Source organism: Mytilus trossulus, chromosome 3, assembly GCF_036588685.1.
Source record: "Mytilus trossulus isolate FHL-02 chromosome 3, PNRI_Mtr1.1.1.hap1, whole genome shotgun sequence".
Classification (NCBI taxonomy): domain Eukaryota; kingdom Metazoa; phylum Mollusca; class Bivalvia; order Mytilida; family Mytilidae; genus Mytilus; species Mytilus trossulus.
This window is the reverse complement of record NC_086375.1, coordinates 17,013,365-17,033,140: the sequence shown is the minus strand read 5'-3', so window position 1 is coordinate 17,033,140 and position 19,776 is coordinate 17,013,365. Positions and strand designations below refer to the sequence as shown.

At 36.6% G+C, this 19,776-nt stretch overlaps 14 non-coding genes across 14 annotated transcripts; all 14 read left to right on the top strand.

The window, feature by feature from the left end:
• Positions 1-265: 265 nt before the first annotated feature.
• Trnar-ucg (transfer RNA arginine (anticodon UCG)) lies at positions 266-338 on the top strand. Its single transcript has one exon. It is a non-coding gene; the product is annotated as a tRNA-Arg (tRNA).
• A 1,026-nt stretch (positions 339-1,364) lies between these two features.
• On the top strand, positions 1,365-1,437 carry Trnar-ucg (transfer RNA arginine (anticodon UCG)). Its single transcript has one exon. It is a non-coding gene; the product is annotated as a tRNA-Arg (tRNA).
• Positions 1,438-5,064: 3,627 nt separating this feature from the next.
• On the top strand, positions 5,065-5,137 carry Trnar-ucg (transfer RNA arginine (anticodon UCG)). Its single transcript has one exon. It is a non-coding gene; the product is annotated as a tRNA-Arg (tRNA).
• Positions 5,138-6,163: 1,026 nt separating this feature from the next.
• Trnar-ucg (transfer RNA arginine (anticodon UCG)) lies at positions 6,164-6,236 on the top strand. The gene has a single exon. It is a non-coding gene; the product is annotated as a tRNA-Arg (tRNA).
• A 2,528-nt stretch (positions 6,237-8,764) lies between these two features.
• On the top strand, positions 8,765-8,837 carry Trnar-ucg (transfer RNA arginine (anticodon UCG)). The gene has a single exon. It is a non-coding gene; the product is annotated as a tRNA-Arg (tRNA).
• Positions 8,838-9,863: 1,026 nt separating this feature from the next.
• Trnar-ucg (transfer RNA arginine (anticodon UCG)) lies at positions 9,864-9,936 on the top strand. The gene has a single exon. It is a non-coding gene; the product is annotated as a tRNA-Arg (tRNA).
• Positions 9,937-10,964: 1,028 nt separating this feature from the next.
• Positions 10,965-11,037, top strand: Trnar-ucg (transfer RNA arginine (anticodon UCG)). Its single transcript has one exon. It is a non-coding gene; the product is annotated as a tRNA-Arg (tRNA).
• Positions 11,038-12,065: 1,028 nt separating this feature from the next.
• On the top strand, positions 12,066-12,138 carry Trnar-ucg (transfer RNA arginine (anticodon UCG)). The gene has a single exon. It is a non-coding gene; the product is annotated as a tRNA-Arg (tRNA).
• A 1,031-nt stretch (positions 12,139-13,169) lies between these two features.
• Trnar-ucg (transfer RNA arginine (anticodon UCG)) lies at positions 13,170-13,242 on the top strand. Its single transcript has one exon. It is a non-coding gene; the product is annotated as a tRNA-Arg (tRNA).
• Positions 13,243-14,270: 1,028 nt separating this feature from the next.
• On the top strand, positions 14,271-14,343 carry Trnar-ucg (transfer RNA arginine (anticodon UCG)). The gene has a single exon. It is a non-coding gene; the product is annotated as a tRNA-Arg (tRNA).
• Positions 14,344-15,371: 1,028 nt separating this feature from the next.
• On the top strand, positions 15,372-15,444 carry Trnar-ucg (transfer RNA arginine (anticodon UCG)). The gene has a single exon. It is a non-coding gene; the product is annotated as a tRNA-Arg (tRNA).
• A 1,028-nt stretch (positions 15,445-16,472) lies between these two features.
• On the top strand, positions 16,473-16,545 carry Trnar-ucg (transfer RNA arginine (anticodon UCG)). Its single transcript has one exon. It is a non-coding gene; the product is annotated as a tRNA-Arg (tRNA).
• A 1,028-nt stretch (positions 16,546-17,573) lies between these two features.
• Positions 17,574-17,646, top strand: Trnar-ucg (transfer RNA arginine (anticodon UCG)). Its single transcript has one exon. It is a non-coding gene; the product is annotated as a tRNA-Arg (tRNA).
• Positions 17,647-18,674: 1,028 nt separating this feature from the next.
• On the top strand, positions 18,675-18,747 carry Trnar-ucg (transfer RNA arginine (anticodon UCG)). The gene has a single exon. It is a non-coding gene; the product is annotated as a tRNA-Arg (tRNA).
• The last annotated feature ends 1,029 nt before the right edge of the window (positions 18,748-19,776 follow it).

The following is a 19,776-nucleotide window of genomic DNA, read 5'->3' as shown; positions in this document are numbered from 1 at the left end:
TAGCTTTAGTGTGAAAACAATGTTGGCGCCAAAATCTCAGAAATGTTTCATTGTCAATATAGAGCCCAGTAATAATGTAAATGCATTATAAAGCATATATATATATGATATACGTTCGAATTCGATTCATTAGGCTATCACATTTTGTATTGTGTTTCTTGACCATTTTTGATTACGTCAAAGGCAGATTATTCAGAGAGAAGGCAAAATGCCACTATCCAGATTTGCGATGTTTAAGTTCTATTTTGCCCGAATGTATTGCTAAGACCGCGTGGCCTAATGGATAAGGCGTCTGACTTCGAATCAGAAGATTGCGAGTTCGAGTCTCGTCGTGGTCGAAGACTTTTTGCAGTAGCATGACCGAGGAATTTCGGCAGGCGATTTCTAAATAGCGATCCGTATTCACACGGCAATGTCAAAGTCAGCACAAGTTTTCGATCAACAAATATAAGATATCCTTGCAAATACTTTTTTCTTCTTCCTGAAATGAGAAATAAAATGCAGTCACTATATATATCTACATCTTTTGTATACCTTTATTGGATCAGATCACCCTGTAGAAATATACGGCGTATATTAAATGCGCGATCTTGAAACAGATTTTCAATGGAATCGGCATTCAGAGTCCGATTTCGTGTTTTGATTTTGAAAAAGACACTTTTGGCACGAAATTCACGGGTACGGCTGCGATCAAGTAAAATGATAGCAGGAACTCGTGCACTTTTATAGACCACCGTTTATGAAATCGATTTATGTCTAATAAACATTAGGTGGCAAATATAAAACTCACTAGATTGCAGTTATCGTGTATTTTTCCGTCTTCTACAAAGTGCCAAACGATACAATAAAAATTAACCGCCCAACGTGGGGCTCGAACCCACGACCCCGAGATTAAGAGTCTCGTGCTCTACCGACTGAGCTAGCCGGGCAGATGTATACCAATTGTAAAGAAATGGGTGTCGTTTGTAAGAAGCGGTTAGTGCGATAGTTATTTTTGAGTCAACCTGTTTGTCCATGACTATTTGTTACATCTAAAGAACAAATGCAAAACTATTTAATCAGTTCCATTGATTTTATATTGAAAAGCCACAAATTCTGTTAGCTTTAGTGTGAAAACAATGTTGGCGCCAAAATCTCAGAAATGTTTCATTGTCAATATAGAGCCCAGTAATAATGTAAATGCATTATAAAGCATATATATATATGATATACGTTCGAATTCGATTCATTAGGCTATCACATTTTGTATTGTGTTTCTTGACCATTTTTGATTACGTCAAAGGCAGATTATTCAGAGAGAAGGCAAAATGCCACTATCCAGATTTGCGATGTTTAAGTTCTATTTTGCCCGAATGTATTGCTAAGACCGCGTGGCCTAATGGATAAGGCGTCTGACTTCGAATCAGAAGATTGCGAGTTCGAGTCTCGTCGTGGTCGAAGACTTTTTGCAGTAGCATGACCGAGGAATTTCGGCAGGCGATTTCTAAATAGCGATCCGTATTCACACGGCAATGTCAAAGTCAGCACAAGTTTTCGATCAACAAATATAAGATATCCTTGCAAATACTTTTTTCTTCTTCCTGAAATGAGAAATAAAATGCAGTCACTATATATATCTACATCTTTTGTATACCTTTATTGGATCAGATCACCCTGTAGAAATATACGGCGTATATTAAATGCGCGATCTTGAAACAGATTTTCAATGGAATCGGCATTCAGAGTCCGATTTCGTGTTTTGATTTTGAAAAAGACACTTTTGGCACGAAATTCACGGGTACGGCTGCGATCAAGTAAAATGATAGCAGGAACTCGTGCACTTTTATAGACCACCGTTTATGAAATCGATTTATGTCTAATAAACATTAGGTGGCAAATATAAAACTCACTAGATTGCAGTTATCGTGTATTTTTCCGTCTTCTACAAAGTGCCAAACGATACAATAAAAATTAACCGCCCAACGTGGGGCTCGAACCCACGACCCCGAGATTAAGAGTCTCGTGCTCTACCGACTGAGCTAGTCGGGCAGATGTATACCAATTGTAAAGAAATGGGTGTCGTTTGTAAGAAGCGGTTAGTGCGATAGTTATTTTTGAGTCAACCTGTTTGTCCATGACTATTTGTTACATCTAAAGAACAAATGCAAAACTATTTAATCAGTTCCATTGATTTTATATTGAAAAGCCACAAATTCTGTTAGCTTTAGTGTGAAAACAATGTTGGCGCCAAAATCTCAGAAATGTTTCATTGTCAATATAGAGCCCAGTAATAATGTAAATGCATTATAAAGCATATATATATATGATATACGTTCGAATTCGATTCATTAGGCTATCACATTTTGTATTGTGTTTCTTGACCATTTTTGATTACGTCAAAGGCAGATTATTCAGAGAGAAGGCAAAATGCCACTATCCAGATTTGCGATGTTTAAGTTCTATTTTGCCCGAATGTATTGCTAAGACCGCGTGGCCTAATGGATAAGGCGTCTGACTTCGAATCAGAAGATTGAGAGTTCGAGTCTCGTCGTGGTCGAAGACTTTTTGCAGTAGCATGACCGAGGAATTTCGGCAGGCGATTTCTAAATAGCGATCCGTATTCACACGGCAATGTCAAAGTCAGCACAAGTTTTCGATCAACAAATATAAGATATCCTTGCAAATACTTTTTTCTTCTTCCTGAAATGAGAAATAAAATGCAGTCACTATATATATCTACATCTTTTGTATACCTTTATTGGATCAGATCACCCTGTAGAAATATACGGCGTATATTAAATGCGCGATCTTGAAACAGATTTTCAATGGAATCGGCATTCAGAGTCCGATTTCGTGTTTTGATTTTGAAAAAGACACTTTTGGCACGAAATTCACGGGTACGGCTGCGATCAAGTAAAATGATAGCAGGAACTCGTGCACTTTTATAGACCACCGTTTATGAAATCGATTTATGTCTAATAAACATTAGGTGGCAAATATAAAACTCACTAGATTGCAGTTATCGTGTATTTTTCCGTCTTCTACAAAGTGCCAAACGATACAATAAAAATTAACCGCCCAACGTGGGGCTCGAACCCACGACCCCGAGATTAAGAGTCTCGTGCTCTTTTTTTTTTATCTTTATTATGATCACACTTCATATATACATATCACAGTTTGAAAATACACATATAAATGAAAACATTCATATAACTTATTGTCCTGTCTCTGAAATGATAACGTTCGACATTTTATATAACAATATTGCGTGAAATATTTTCCACTAACTTCGAATTCACTGTCAGATTATAAAACTTTTTCTTTATTTTTGTCTTTTTTTTTTTTTTTATATAAAACAATAAAAACAACATTTGAAACAGTTCAAGAAAAAAAAACCATAAATGTTTACATACGCAAATATTCTATTTTAATGTATTTTCCATGTGATACATAAAAAACGGCTGGTTTCCAGACCAGAATTTTAATTCACCGGCACAACAATAAATCAATAATTTTTTCGTGTATAAACATATATTATTTTCCATCTTAACTGTTTATTCATTGAAACATTATGAACACAGTCTATATTTCTCCGCGTATCTTTCCATCCTTGGAATATCACGAACGTAACAATCAATGTCACAAGTGTCCCATTTTCTTACGTCATTAAATCGATTTACGCAATGCATTGCGATTTCAAAGTCCGATTTCTCGCTGTCCAAATTTACATGTCTGATTTCTCGTGTCGCTATACTACACATAACTACGGTGTCTCTGTTTTTCACTTTTCCTATTATGCAACTTCCGTCAGATCGTCTATTAAAAACAATTTTGTGATAATGACTGTCTGTACTAAGATTGTTCCCAGTAATTATCAATTTCGGATCTAAAGTTTTTATTCCGTCCTTTTCTTTATTTTCTATATTGCCAACTTCGGTGTTTACATTCCTTTTAATCATCGAACCGTTACACACTGTTCTTTCCGTTAATTTATTGTCCTCATTTGTTTTGTCCAGCGATACACTAACTGGTTGGACAACTTTCAATACAGGTGTAATGTTCATCTGCTCGGGGGCTACTAATGGGAGATCTAAGTGACAATCGTATTGTGATTCACCTTCCGAGTCCATTATCACCTCTGAATTATCCGGATTATCGCTATTACATGTCTTATCAACGTCATTATTAGTACTTTCTGCTCTTTCCTTCCATGTTTTCATCCTTTTATTGTCTCTCTCTCTATTTGATCTTGACTTATGTTTCACTCCCCTATTGAGGTGTACTAAATCACCCCTTGTCCAAACCAATGAAATACGCATTTTGTCACCTAAATAATGAGAGTTCCATGTCAGTTGCTCATATTCATCAATAATACTGTTAATTAAGGCGACTAAAGGCTTCGGCAATGTTTCCATTATGATTTCCCTGATAGGTACCTCTATTTTCACAAGAAGAATAGTAAAGTTCACAAAACAACAATAAAACGCAAAATAATTTTCAAAAATGTCAGTAATTTAACTTACATTACTGTTATAATAGTTATATTTACTAAATCCGGCTGGTAATATCCAAATCCTATAGAAATAATAACACAATAACAGGAGCAATCCCATTTCTATGTGAAAAAGTCCGTGTATATTAACATTAAGCAGATGTATACCAATTGTAAAGAAATGGGTGTCGTTTGTAAGAAGCGGTTAGTGCGATAGTTATTTTTGAGTCAACCTGTTTGTCCATGACTATTTGTTACATCTAAAGAACAAATGCAAAACTATTTAATCAGTTCCATTGATTTTATATTGAAAAGCCACAAATTCTGTTAGCTTTAGTGTGAAAACAATGTTGGCGCCAAAATCTCAGAAATGTTTCATTGTCAATATAGAGCCCAGTAATAATGTAAATGCATTATAAAGCATATATATATATGATATACGTTCGAATTCGATTCATTAGGCTATCACATTTTGTATTGTGTTTCTTGACCATTTTTGATTACGTCAAAGGCAGATTATTCAGAGAGAAGGCAAAATGCCACTATCCAGATTTGCGATGTTTAAGTTCTATTTTGCCCGAATGTATTGCTAAGACCGCGTGGCCTAATGGATAAGGCGTCTGACTTCGAATCAGAAGATTGCGAGTTCGAGTCTCGTCGTGGTCGAAGACTTTTTGCAGTAGCATGACCGAGGAATTTCGGCAGGCGATTTCTAAATAGCGATCCGTATTCACACGGCAATGTCAAAGTCAGCACAAGTTTTCGATCAACAAATATAAGATATCCTTGCAAATACTTTTTTCTTCTTCCTGAAATGAGAAATAAAATGCAGTCACTATATATATCTACATCTTTTGTATACCTTTATTGGACCAGATCACCCTGTAGAAATATACGGCGTATATTAAATGCGCGATCTTGAAACAGATTTTCAATGGAATCGGCATTCAGAGTCCGATTTCGTGTTTTGATTTTGAAAAAGACACTTTTGGCACGAAATTCACGGGTACGGCTGCGATCAAGTAAAATGATAGCAGGAACTCGTGCACTTTTATAGACCACCGTTTATGAAATCGATTTATGTCTAATAAACATTAGGTGGCAAATATAAAACTCACTAGATTGCAGTTATCGTGTATTTTTCCGTCTTCTACAAAGTGCCAAACGATACAATAAAAATTAACCGCCCAACGTGGGGCTCGAACCCACGACCCCGAGATTAAGAGTCTCGTGCTCTACCGACTGAGCTAGCCGGGCAGATGTATACCAATTGTAAAGAAATGGGTGTCGTTTGTAAGAAGCGGTTAGTGCGATAGTTATTTTTGAGTCAACCTGTTTGTCCATGACTATTTGTTACATCTAAAGAACAAATGCAAAACTATTTAATCAGTTCCATTGATTTTATATTGAAAAGCCACAAATTCTGTTAGCTTTAGTGTGAAAACAATGTTGGCGCCAAAATCTCAGAAATGTTTCATTGTCAATATAGAGCCCAGTAATAATGTAAATGCATTATAAAGCATATATATATATGATATACGTTCGAATTCGATTCATTAGGCTATCACATTTTGTATTGTGTTTCTTGACCATTTTTGATTACGTCAAAGGCAGATTATTCAGAGAGAAGGCAAAATGCCACTATCCAGATTTGCGATGTTTAAGTTCTATTTTGCCCGAATGTATTGCTAAGACCGCGTGGCCTAATGGATAAGGCGTCTGACTTCGAATCAGAAGATTGCGAGTTCGAGTCTCGTCGTGGTCGAAGACTTTTTGCAGTAGCATGACCGAGGAATTTCGGCAGGCGATTTCTAAATAGCGATCCGTATTCACACGGCAATGTCAAAGTCAGCACAAGTTTTCGATCAACAAATATAAGATATCCTTGCAAATACTTTTTTCTTCTTCCTGAAATGAGAAATAAAATGCAGTCACTATATATATCTACATCTTTTGTATACCTTTATTGGATCAGATCACCCTGTAGAAATATACGGCGTATATTAAATGCGCGATCTTGAAACAGATTTTCAATGGAATCGGCATTCAGAGTCCGATTTCGTGTTTTGATTTTGAAAAAGACACTTTTGGCACGAAATTCACGGGTACGGCTGCGATCAAGTAAAATGATAGCAGGAACTCGTGCACTTTTATAGACCACCGTTTATGAAATCGATTTATGTCTAATAAACATTAGGTGGCAAATATAAAACTCACTAGATTGCAGTTATCGTGTATTTTTCCGTCTTCTACAAAGTGCCAAACGATACAATAAAAATTAACCGCCCAACGTGGGGCTCGAACCCACGACCCCGAGATTAAGAGTCTCGTGCTCTTTTTTTTTTATCTTTATTATGATCACACTTCATATATACATATCACAGTTTGAAAATACACATATAAATGAAAACATTCATATAACTTATTGTCCTGTCTCTGAAATGATAACGTTCGACATTTTATATAACAATATTGCGTGAAATATTTTCCACTAACTTCGAATTCACTGTCAGATTATAAAACTTTTTCTTTATTTTTGTCTTTTTTTTTTTTTTTATATAAAACAATAAAAACAACATTTGAAACAGTTCAAGAAAAAAAAACCATAAATGTTTACATACGCAAATATTCTATTTTAATGTATTTTCCATGTGATACATAAAAAACGGCTGGTTTCCAGACCAGAATTTTAATTCACCGGCACAACAATAAATCAATAATTTTTTCGTGTATAAACATATATTATTTTCCATCTTAACTGTTTATTCATTGAAACATTATGAACACAGTCTATATTTCTCCGCGTATCTTTCCATCCTTGGAATATCACGAACGTAACAATCAATGTCACAAGTGTCCCATTTTCTTACGTCATTAAATCGATTTACGCAATGCATTGCGATTTCAAAGTCCGATTTCTCGCTGTCCAAATTTACATGTCTGATTTCTCGTGTCGCTATACTACACATAACTACGGTGTCTCTGTTTTTCACTTTTCCTATTATGCAACTTCCGTCAGATCGTCTATTAAAAACAATTTTGTGATAATGACTGTCTGTACTAAGATTGTTCCCAGTAATTATCAATTTCGGATCTAAAGTTTTTATTCCGTCCTTTTCTTTATTTTCTATATTGCCAACTTCGGTGTTTACATTCCTTTTAATCATCGAACCGTTACACACTGTTCTTTCCGTTAATTTATTGTCCTCATTTGTTTTGTCCAGCGATACACTAACTGGTTGGACAACTTTCAATACAGGTGTAATGTTCATCTGCTCGGGGGCTACTAATGGGAGATCTAAGTGACAATCGTATTGTGATTCACCTTCCGAGTCCATTATCACCTCTGAATTATCCGGATTATCGCTATTACATGTCTTATCAACGTCATTATTAGTACTTTCTGCTCTTTCCTTCCATGTTTTCATCCTTTTATTGTCTCTCTCTCTATTTGATCTTGACTTATGTTTCACTCCCCTATTGACGTGTACTAAATCACCCCTTGTCCAAACCAATGAAATACGCATTTTGTCACCTAAATAATGAGAGTTCCATGTCAGTTGCTCATATTCATCAATAATACTGTTAATTAAGGCGACTAAAGGCTTCGGCAATGTTTCCATTATGATTTCCCTGATAGGTACCTCTATTTTCACAAGAAGAATAGTAAAGTTCACAAAACAACAATAAAACGCAAAATAATTTTCAAAAATGTCAGTAATTTAACTTACATTACTGTTATAATAGTTATATTTACTAAATCCGGCTGGTAATATCCAAATCCTATAGAAATAATAACACAATAACAGGAGCAATCCCATTTCTATGTGAAAAAGTCCGTGTATATTAACATTAAGCAGATGTATACCAATTGTAAAGAAATGGGTGTCGTTTGTAAGAAGCGGTTAGTGCGATAGTTATTTTTGAGTCAACCTGTTTGTCCATGACTATTTGTTACATCTAAAGAACAAATGCAAAACTATTTAATCAGTTCCATTGATTTTATATTGAAAAGCCACAAATTCTGTTAGCTTTAGTGTGAAAACAATGTTGGCGCCAAAATCTCAGAAATGTTTCATTGTCAATATAGAGCCCAGTAATAATGTAAATGCATTATAAAGCATATATATATATGATATACGTTCGAATTCGATTCATTAGGCTATCACATTTTGTATTGTGTTTCTTGACCATTTTTGATTACGTCAAAGGCAGATTATTCAGAGAGAAGGCAAAATGCCACTATCCAGATTTGCGATGTTTAAGTTCTATTTTGCCCGAATGTATTGCTAAGACCGCGTGGCCTAATGGATAAGGCGTCTGACTTCGAATCAGAAGATTGCGAGTTCGAGTCTCGTCGTGGTCGAAGACTTTTTGCAGTAGCATGACCGAGGAATTTCGGCAGGCGATTTCTAAATAGCGATCCGTATTCACACGGCAATGTCAAAGTCAGCACAAGTTTTCGATCAACAAATATAAGATATCCTTGCAAATACTTTTTTCTTCTTCCTGAAATGAGAAATAAAATGCAGTCACTATATATATCTACATCTTTTGTATACCTTTATTGGATCAGATCACCCTGTAGAAATATACGGCGTATATTAAATGCGCGATCTTGAAACAGATTTTCAATGGAATCGGCATTCAGAGTCCGATTTCGTGTTTTGATTTTGAAAAAGACACTTTTGGCACGAAATTCACGGGTACGGCTGCGATCAAGTAAAATGATAGCAGGAACTCGTGCACTTTTATAGACCACCGTTTATGAAATCGATTTATGTCTAATAAACATTAGGTGGCAAATATAAAACTCACTAGATTGCAGTTATCGTGTATTTTTCCGTCTTCTACAAAGTGCCAAACGATACAATAAAAATTAACCGCCCAACGTGGGGCTCGAACCCACGACCCCGAGATTAAGAGTCTCGTGCTCTACCGACTGAGCTAGCCGGGCAGATGTATACCAATTGTAAAGAAATGGGTGTCGTTTGTAAGAAGCGGTTAGTGCGATAGTTATTTTTGAGTCAACCTGTTTGTCCATGACTATTTGTTACATCTAAAGAACAAATGCAAAACTATTTAATCAGTTCCATTGATTTTATATTGAAAAGCCACAAATTCTGTTAGCTTTAGTGTGAAAACAATGTTGGCGCCAAAATCTCAGAAATGTTTCATTGTCAATATAGAGCCCAGTAATAATGTAAATGCATTATAAAGCATATATATATATGATATACGTTCGAATTCGATTCATTAGGCTATCACATTTTGTATTGTGTTTCTTGACCATTTTTGATTACGTCAAAGGCAGATTATTCAGAGAGAAGGCAAAATGCCACTATCCAGATTTGCGATGTTTAAGTTCTATTTTGCCCGAATGTATTGCTAAGACCGCGTGGCCTAATGGATAAGGCGTCTGACTTCGAATCAGAAGATTGCGAGTTCGAGTCTCGTCGTGGTCGAAGACTTTTTGCAGTAGCATGACCGAGGAATTTCGGCAGGCGATTTCTAAATAGCGATCCGTATTCACACGGCAATGTCAAAGTCAGCACAAGTTTTCGATCAACAAATATAAGATATCCTTGCAAATACTTTTTTCTTCTTCCTGAAATGAGAAATAAAATGCAGTCACTATATATATCTACATCTTTTGTATACCTTTATTGGATCAGATCACCCTGTAGAAATATACGGCGTATATTAAATGCGCGATCTTGAAACAGATTTTCAATGGAATCGGCATTCAGAGTCCGATTTCGTGTTTTGATTTTGAAAAAGACACTTTTGGCACGAAATTCACGGGTACGGCTGCGATCAAGTAAAATGATAGCAGGAACTCGTGCACTTTTATAGACCACCGTTTATGAAATCGATTTATGTCTAATAAACATTAGGTGGCAAATATAAAACTCACTAGATTGCAGTTATCGTGTATTTTTCCGTCTTCTACAAAGTGCCAAACGATACAATAAAAATTAACCGCCCAACGTGGGGCTCGAACCCACGACCCCGAGATTAAGAGTCTCGTGCTCTACCGACTGAGCTAGCCGGGCAGATGTATACCAATTGTAAAGAAATGGGTGTCGTTTGTAAGAAGCGGTTAGTGCGATAGTTATTTTTGAGTCAACCTGTTTGTCCATGACTATTTGTTACATCTAAAGAACAAATGCAAAACTATTTAATCAGTTCCATTGATTTTATATTGAAAAGCCACAAATTCTGTTAGCTTTAGTGTGAAAACAATGTTGGCGCCAAAATCTCAGAAATGTTTCATTGTCAATATAGAGCCCAGTAATAATGTAAATGCATTATAAAGCATATATATATATATGATATACGTTCGAATTCGATTCATTAGGCTATCACATTTTGTATTGTGTTTCTTGACCATTTTTGATTACGTCAAAGGCAGATTATTCAGAGAGAAGGCAAAATGCCACTATCCAGATTTGCGATGTTTAAGTTCTATTTTGCCCGAATGTATTGCTAAGACCGCGTGGCCTAATGGATAAGGCGTCTGACTTCGAATCAGAAGATTGCGAGTTCGAGTCTCGTCGTGGTCGAAGACTTTTTGCAGTAGCATGACCGAGGAATTTCGGCAGGCGATTTCTAAATAGCGATCCGTATTCACACGGCAATGTCAAAGTCAGCACAAGTTTTCGATCAACAAATATAAGATATCCTTGCAAATACTTTTTTCTTCTTCCTGAAATGAGAAATAAAATGCAGTCACTATATATATCTACATCTTTTGTATACCTTTATTGGATCAGATCACCCTGTAGAAATATACGGCGTATATTAAATGCGCGATCTTGAAACAGATTTTCAATGGAATCGGCATTCAGAGTCCGATTTCGTGTTTTGATTTTGAAAAAGACACTTTTGGCACGAAATTCACGGGTACGGCTGCGATCAAGTAAAATGATAGCAGGAACTCGTGCACTTTTATAGACCACCGTTTATGAAATCGATTTATGTCTAATAAACATTAGGTGGCAAATATAAAACTCACTAGATTGCAGTTATCGTGTATTTTTCCGTCTTCTACAAAGTGCCAAACGATACAATAAAAATTAACCGCCCAACGTGGGGCTCGAACCCACGACCCCGAGATTAAGAGTCTCGTGCTCTACCGACTGAGCTAGCCGGGCAGATGTATACCAATTGTAAAGAAATGGGTGTCGTTTGTAAGAAGCGGTTAGTGCGATAGTTATTTTTGAGTCAACCTGTTTGTCCATGACTATTTGTTACATCTAAAGAACAAATGCAAAACTATTTAATCAGTTCCATTGATTTTATATTGAAAAGCCACAAATTCTGTTAGCTTTAGTGTGAAAACAATGTTGGCGCCAAAATCTCAGAAATGTTTCATTGTCAATATAGAGCCCAGTAATAATGTAAATGCATTATAAAGCATATATATATATATGATATACGTTCGAATTCGATTCATTAGGCTATCACATTTTGTATTGTGTTTCTTGACCATTTTTGATTACGTCAAAGGCAGATTATTCAGAGAGAAGGCAAAATGCCACTATCCAGATTTGCGATGTTTAAGTTCTATTTTGCCCGAATGTATTGCTAAGACCGCGTGGCCTAATGGATAAGGCGTCTGACTTCGAATCAGAAGATTGCGAGTTCGAGTCTCGTCGTGGTCGAAGACTTTTTGCAGTAGCATGACCGAGGAATTTCGGCAGGCGATTTCTAAATAGCGATCCGTACGTATTCACACGGCAATGTCAAAGTCAGCACAAGTTTTCGATCAACAAATATAAGATATCCTTGCAAATACTTTTTTCTTCTTCCTGAAATGAGAAATAAATGCAGTCACTATATATATCTACATCTTTTGTATACCTTTATTGGATCAGATCACCCTGTAGAAATATACGGCGTATATTAAATGCGCGATCTTGAAACAGATTTTCAATGGAATCGGCATTCAGAGTCCGATTTCGTGTTTTGATTTTGAAAAAGACACTTTTGGCACGAAATTCACGGGTACGGCTGCGATCAAGTAAAATGATAGCAGGAACTCGTGCACTTTTATAGACCACCGTTTATGAAATCGATTTATGTCTAATAAACATTAGGTGGCAAATATAAAACTCACTAGATTGCAGTTATCGTGTGTTTTTCCGTCTTCTACAAAGTGCCAAACGATACAATAAAAATTAACCGCCCAACGTGGGGCTCGAACCCACGACCCCGAGATTAAGAGTCTCGTGCTCTACCGACTGAGCTAGCCGGGCAGATGTATACCAATTGTAAAGAAATGGGTGTCGTTTGTAAGAAGCGGTTAGTGCGATAGTTATTTTTGAGTCAACCTGTTTGTCCATGACTATTTGTTACATCTAAAGAACAAATGCAAAACTATTTAATCAGTTCCATTGATTTTATATTGAAAAGCCACAAATTCTGTTAGCTTTAGTGTGAAAACAATGTTGGCGCCAAAATCTCAGAAATGTTTCATTGTCAATATAGAGCCCAGTAATAATGTAAATGCATTATAAAGCATATATATATATATGATATACGTTCGAATTCGATTCATTAGGCTATCACATTTTGTATTGTGTTTCTTGACCATTTTTGATTACGTCAAAGGCAGATTATTCAGAGAGAAGGCAAAATGCCACTATCCAGATTTGCGATGTTTAAGTTCTATTTTGCCCGAATGTATTGCTAAGACCGCGTGGCCTAATGGATAAGGCGTCTGACTTCGAATCAGAAGATTGCGAGTTCGAGTCTCGTCGTGGTCGAAGACTTTTTGCAGTAGCATGACCGAGGAATTTCGGCAGGCGATTTCTAAATAGCGATCCGTATTCACACGGCAATGTCAAAGTCAGCACAAGTTTTCGATCAACAAATATAAGATATCCTTGCAAATACTTTTTTCTTCTTCCTGAAATGAGAAATAAAATGCAGTCACTATATATATCTACATCTTTTGTATACCTTTATTGGATCAGATCACCCTGTAGAAATATACGGCGTATATTAAATGCGCGATCTTGAAACAGATTTTCAATGGAATCGGCATTCAGAGTCCGATTTCGTGTTTTGATTTTGAAAAAGACACTTTTGGCACGAAATTCACGGGTACGGCTGCGATCAAGTAAAATGATAGCAGGAACTCGTGCACTTTTATAGACCACCGTTTATGAAATCGATTTATGTCTAATAAACATTAGGTGGCAAATATAAAACTCACTAGATTGCAGTTATCGTGTATTTTTCCGTCTTCTACAAAGTGCCAAACGATACAATAAAAATTAACCGCCCAACGTGGGGCTCGAACCCACGACCCCGAGATTAAGAGTCTCGTGCTCTACCGACTGAGCTAGCCGGGCAGATGTATACCAATTGTAAAGAAATGGGTGTCGTTTGTAAGAAGCGGTTAGTGCGATAGTTATTTTTGAGTCAACCTGTTTGTCCATGACTATTTGTTACATCTAAAGAACAAATGCAAAACTATTTAATCAGTTCCATTGATTTTATATTGAAAAGCCACAAATTCTGTTAGCTTTAGTGTGAAAACAATGTTGGCGCCAAAATCTCAGAAATGTTTCATTGTCAATATAGAGCCCAGTAATAATGTAAATGCATTATAAAGCATATATATATATATGATATACGTTCGAATTCGATTCATTAGGCTATCACATTTTGTATTGTGTTTCTTGACCATTTTTGATTACGTCAAAGGCAGATTATTCAGAGAGAAGGCAAAATGCCACTATCCAGATTTGCGATGTTTAAGTTCTATTTTGCCCGAATGTATTGCTAAGACCGCGTGGCCTAATGGATAAGGCGTCTGACTTCGAATCAGAAGATTGCGAGTTCGAGTCTCGTCGTGGTCGAAGACTTTTTGCAGTAGCATGACCGAGGAATTTCGGCAGGCGATTTCTAAATAGCGATCCGTATTCACACGGCAATGTCAAAGTCAGCACAAGTTTTCGATCAACAAATATAAGATATCCTTGCAAATACTTTTTTCTTCTTCCTGAAATGAGAAATAAAATGCAGTCACTATATATATCTACATCTTTTGTATACCTTTATTGGATCAGATCACCCTGTAGAAATATACGGCGTATATTAAATGCGCGATCTTGAAACAGATTTTCAATGGAATCGGCATTCAGAGTCCGATTTCGTGTTTTGATTTTGAAAAAGACACTTTTGGCACGAAATTCACGGGTACGGCTGCGATCAAGTAAAATGATAGCAGGAACTCGTGCACTTTTATAGACCACCGTTTATGAAATCGATTTATGTCTAATAAACATTAGGTGGCAAATATAAAACTCACTAGATTGCAGTTATCGTGTATTTTTCCGTCTTCTACAAAGTGCCAAACGATACAATAAAAATTAACCGCCCAACGTGGGGCTCGAACCCACGACCCCGAGATTAAGAGTCTCGTGCTCTACCGACTGAGCTAGCCGGGCAGATGTATACCAATTGTAAAGAAATGGGTGTCGTTTGTAAGAAGCGGTTAGTGCGATAGTTATTTTTGAGTCAACCTGTTTGTCCATGACTATTTGTTACATCTAAAGAACAAATGCAAAACTATTTAATCAGTTCCATTGATTTTATATTGAAAAGCCACAAATTCTGTTAGCTTTAGTGTGAAAACAATGTTGGCGCCAAAATCTCAGAAATGTTTCATTGTCAATATAGAGCCCAGTAATAATGTAAATGCATTATAAAGCATATATATATATATGATATACGTTCGAATTCGATTCATTAGGCTATCACATTTTGTATTGTGTTTCTTGACCATTTTTGATTACGTCAAAGGCAGATTATTCAGAGAGAAGGCAAAATGCCACTATCCAGATTTGCGATGTTTAAGTTCTATTTTGCCCGAATGTATTGCTAAGACCGCGTGGCCTAATGGATAAGGCGTCTGACTTCGAATCAGAAGATTGCGAGTTCGAGTCTCGTCGTGGTCGAAGACTTTTTGCAGTAGCATGACCGAGGAATTTCGGCAGGCGATTTCTAAATAGCGATCCGTATTCACACGGCAATGTCAAAGTCAGCACAAGTTTTCGATCAACAAATATAAGATATCCTTGCAAATACTTTTTTCTTCTTCCTGAAATGAGAAATAAAATGCAGTCACTATATATATCTACATCTTTTGTATACCTTTATTGGATCAGATCACCCTGTAGAAATATACGGCGTATATTAAATGCGCGATCTTGAAACAGATTTTCAATGGAATCGGCATTCAGAGTCCGATTTCGTGTTTTGATTTTGAAAAAGACACTTTTGGCACGAAATTCACGGGTACGGCTGCGATCAAGTAAAATGATAGCAGGAACTCGTGCACTTTTATAGACCACCGTTTATGAAATCGATTTATGTCTAATAAACATTAGGTGGCAAATATAAAACTCACTAGATTGCAGTTATCGTGTATTTTTCCGTCTTCTACAAAGTGCCAAACGATACAATAAAAATTAACCGCCCAACGTGGGGCTCGAACCCACGACCCCGAGATTAAGAGTCTCGTGCTCTACCGACTGAGCTAGCCGGGCAGATGTATACCAATTGTAAAGAAATGGGTGTCGTTTGTAAGAAGCGGTTAGTGCGATAGTTATTTTTGAGTCAACCTGTTTGTCCATGACTATTTGTTACATCTAAAGAACAAATGCAAAACTATTTAATCAGTTCCATTGATTTTATATTGAAAAGCCACAAATTCTGTTAGCTTTAGTGTGAAAACAATGTTGGCGCCAAAATCTCAGAAATGTTTCATTGTCAATATAGAGCCCAGTAATAATGTAAATGCATTATAAAGCATATATATATATATGATATACGTTCGAATTCGATTCATTAGGCTATCACATTTTGTATTGTGTTTCTTGACCATTTTTGATTACGTCAAAGGCAGATTATTCAGAGAGAAGGCAAAATGCCACTATCCAGATTTGCGATGTTTAAGTTCTATTTTGCCCGAATGTATTGCTAAGACCGCGTGGCCTAATGGATAAGGCGTCTGACTTCGAATCAGAAGATTGCGAGTTCGAGTCTCGTCGTGGTCGAAGACTTTTTGCAGTAGCATGACCGAGGAATTTCGGCAGGCGATTTCTAAATAGCGATCCGTATTCACACGGCAATGTCAAAGTCAGCACAAGTTTTCGATCAACAAATATAAGATATCCTTGCAAATACTTTTTTCTTCTTCCTGAAATGAGAAATAAAATGCAGTCACTATATATATCTACATCTTTTGTATACCTTTATTGGATCAGATCACCCTGTAGAAATATACGGCGTATATTAAATGCGCGATCTTGAAACAGATTTTCAATGGAATCGGCATTCAGAGTCCGATTTCGTGTTTTGATTTTGAAAAAGACACTTTTGGCACGAAATTCACGGGTACGGCTGCGATCAAGTAAAATGATAGCAGGAACTCGTGCACTTTTATAGACCACCGTTTATGAAATCGATTTATGTCTAATAAACATTAGGTGGCAAATATAAAACTCACTAGATTGCAGTTATCGTGTATTTTTCCGTCTTCTACAAAGTGCCAAACGATACAATAAAAATTAACCGCCCAACGTGGGGCTCGAACCCACGACCCCGAGATTAAGAGTCTCGTGCTCTACCGACTGAGCTAGCCGGGCAGATGTATACCAATTGTAAAGAAATGGGTGTCGTTTGTAAGAAGCGGTTAGTGCGATAGTTATTTTTGAGTCAACCTGTTTGTCCATGACTATTTGTTACATCTAAAGAACAAATGCAAAACTATTTAATCAGTTCCATTGATTTTATATTGAAAAGCCACAAATTCTGTTAGCTTTAGTGTGAAAACAATGTTGGCGCCAAAATCTCAGAAATGTTTCATTGTCAATATAGAGCCCAGTAATAATGTAAATGCATTATAAAGCATATATATATATATGATATACGTTCGAATTCGATTCATTAGGCTATCACATTTTGTATTGTGTTTCTTGACCATTTTTGATTACGTCAAAGGCAGATTATTCAGAGAGAAGGCAAAATGCCACTATCCAGATTTGCGATGTTTAAGTTCTATTTTGCCCGAATGTATTGCTAAGACCGCGTGGCCTAATGGATAAGGCGTCTGACTTCGAATCAGAAGATTGCGAGTTCGAGTCTCGTCGTGGTCGAAGACTTTTTGCAGTAGCATGACCGAGGAATTTCGGCAGGCGATTTCTAAATAGCGATCCGTATTCACACGGCAATGTCAAAGTCAGCACAAGTTTTCGATCAACAAATATAAGATATCCTTGCAAATACTTTTTTCTTCTTCCTGAAATGAGAAATAAAATGCAGTCACTATATATATCTACATCTTTTGTATACCTTTATTGGATCAGATCACCCTGTAGAAATATACGGCGTATATTAAATGCGCGATCTTGAAACAGATTTTCAATGGAATCGGCATTCAGAGTCCGATTTCGTGTTTTGATTTTGAAAAAGACACTTTTGGCACGAAATTCACGGGTACGGCTGCGATCAAGTAAAATGATAGCAGGAACTCGTGCACTTTTATAGACCACCGTTTATGAAATCGATTTATGTCTAATAAACATTAGGTGGCAAATATAAAACTCACTAGATTGCAGTTATCGTGTATTTTTCCGTCTTCTACAAAGTGCCAAACGATACAATAAAAATTAACCGCCCAACGTGGGGCTCGAACCCACGACCCCGAGATTAAGAGTCTCGTGCTCTACCGACTGAGCTAGCCGGGCAGATGTATACCAATTGTAAAGAAATGGGTGTCGTTTGTAAGAAGCGGTTAGTGCGATAGTTATTTTTGAGTCAACCTGTTTGTCCATGACTATTTGTTACATCTAAAGAACAAATGCAAAACTATTTAATCAGTTCCATTGATTTTATATTGAAAAGCCACAAATTCTGTTAGCTTTAGTGTGAAAACAATGTTGGCGCCAAAATCTCAGAAATGTTTCATTGTCAATATAGAGCCCAGTAATAATGTAAATGCATTATAAAGCATATATATATATATGATATACGTTCGAATTCGATTCATTAGGCTATCACATTTTGTATTGTGTTTCTTGACCATTTTTGATTACGTCAAAGGCAGATTATTCAGAGAGAAGGCAAAATGCCACTATCCAGATTTGCGATGTTTAAGTTCTATTTTGCCCGAATGTATTGCTAAGACCGCGTGGCCTAATGGATAAGGCGTCTGACTTCGAATCAGAAGATTGCGAGTTCGAGTCTCGTCGTGGTCGAAGACTTTTTGCAGTAGCATGACCGAGGAATTTCGGCAGGCGATTTCTAAATAGCGATCCGTATTCACACGGCAATGTCAAAGTCAGCACAAGTTTTCGATCAACAAATATAAGATATCCTTGCAAATACTTTTTTCTTCTTCCTGAAATGAGAAATAAAATGCAGTCACTATATATATCTACATCTTTTGTATACCTTTATTGGATCAGATCACCCTGTAGAAATATACGGCGTATATTAAATGCGCGATCTTGAAACAGATTTTCAATGGAATCGGCATTCAGAGTCCGATTTCGTGTTTTGATTTTGAAAAAGACACTTTTGGCACGAAATTCACGGGTACGGCTGCGATCAAGTAAAATGATAGCAGGAACTCGTGCACTTTTATAGACCACCGTTTATGAAATCGATTTATGTCTAATAAACATTAGGTGGCAAATATAAAACTCACTAGATTGCAGTTATCGTGTATTTTTCCGTCTTCTACAAAGTGCCAAACGATACAATAAAAATTAACCGCCCAACGTGGGGCTCGAACCCACGACCCCGAGATTAAGAGTCTCGTGCTCTACCGACTGAGCTAGCCGGGCAGATGTATACCAATTGTAAAGAAATGGGTGTCGTTTGTAAGAAGCGGTTAGTGCGATAGTTATTTTTGAGTCAACCTGTTTGTCCATGACTATTTGTTACATCTAAAGAACAAATGCAAAACTATTTAATCAGTTCCATTGATTTTATATTGAAAAGCCACAAATTCTGTTAGCTTTAGTGTGAAAACAATGTTGGCGCCAAAATCTCAGAAATGTTTCATTGTCAATATAGAGCCCAGTAATAATGTAAATGCATTATAAAGCATATATATATATATGATATACGTTCGAATTCGATTCATTAGGCTATCACATTTTGTATTGTGTTTCTTGACCATTTTTGATTACGTCAAAGGCAGATTATTCAGAGAGAAGGCAAAATGCCACTATCCAGATCTGCGATGTTTAAGTTCTATTTTGCCCGAATGTATTGCTAAG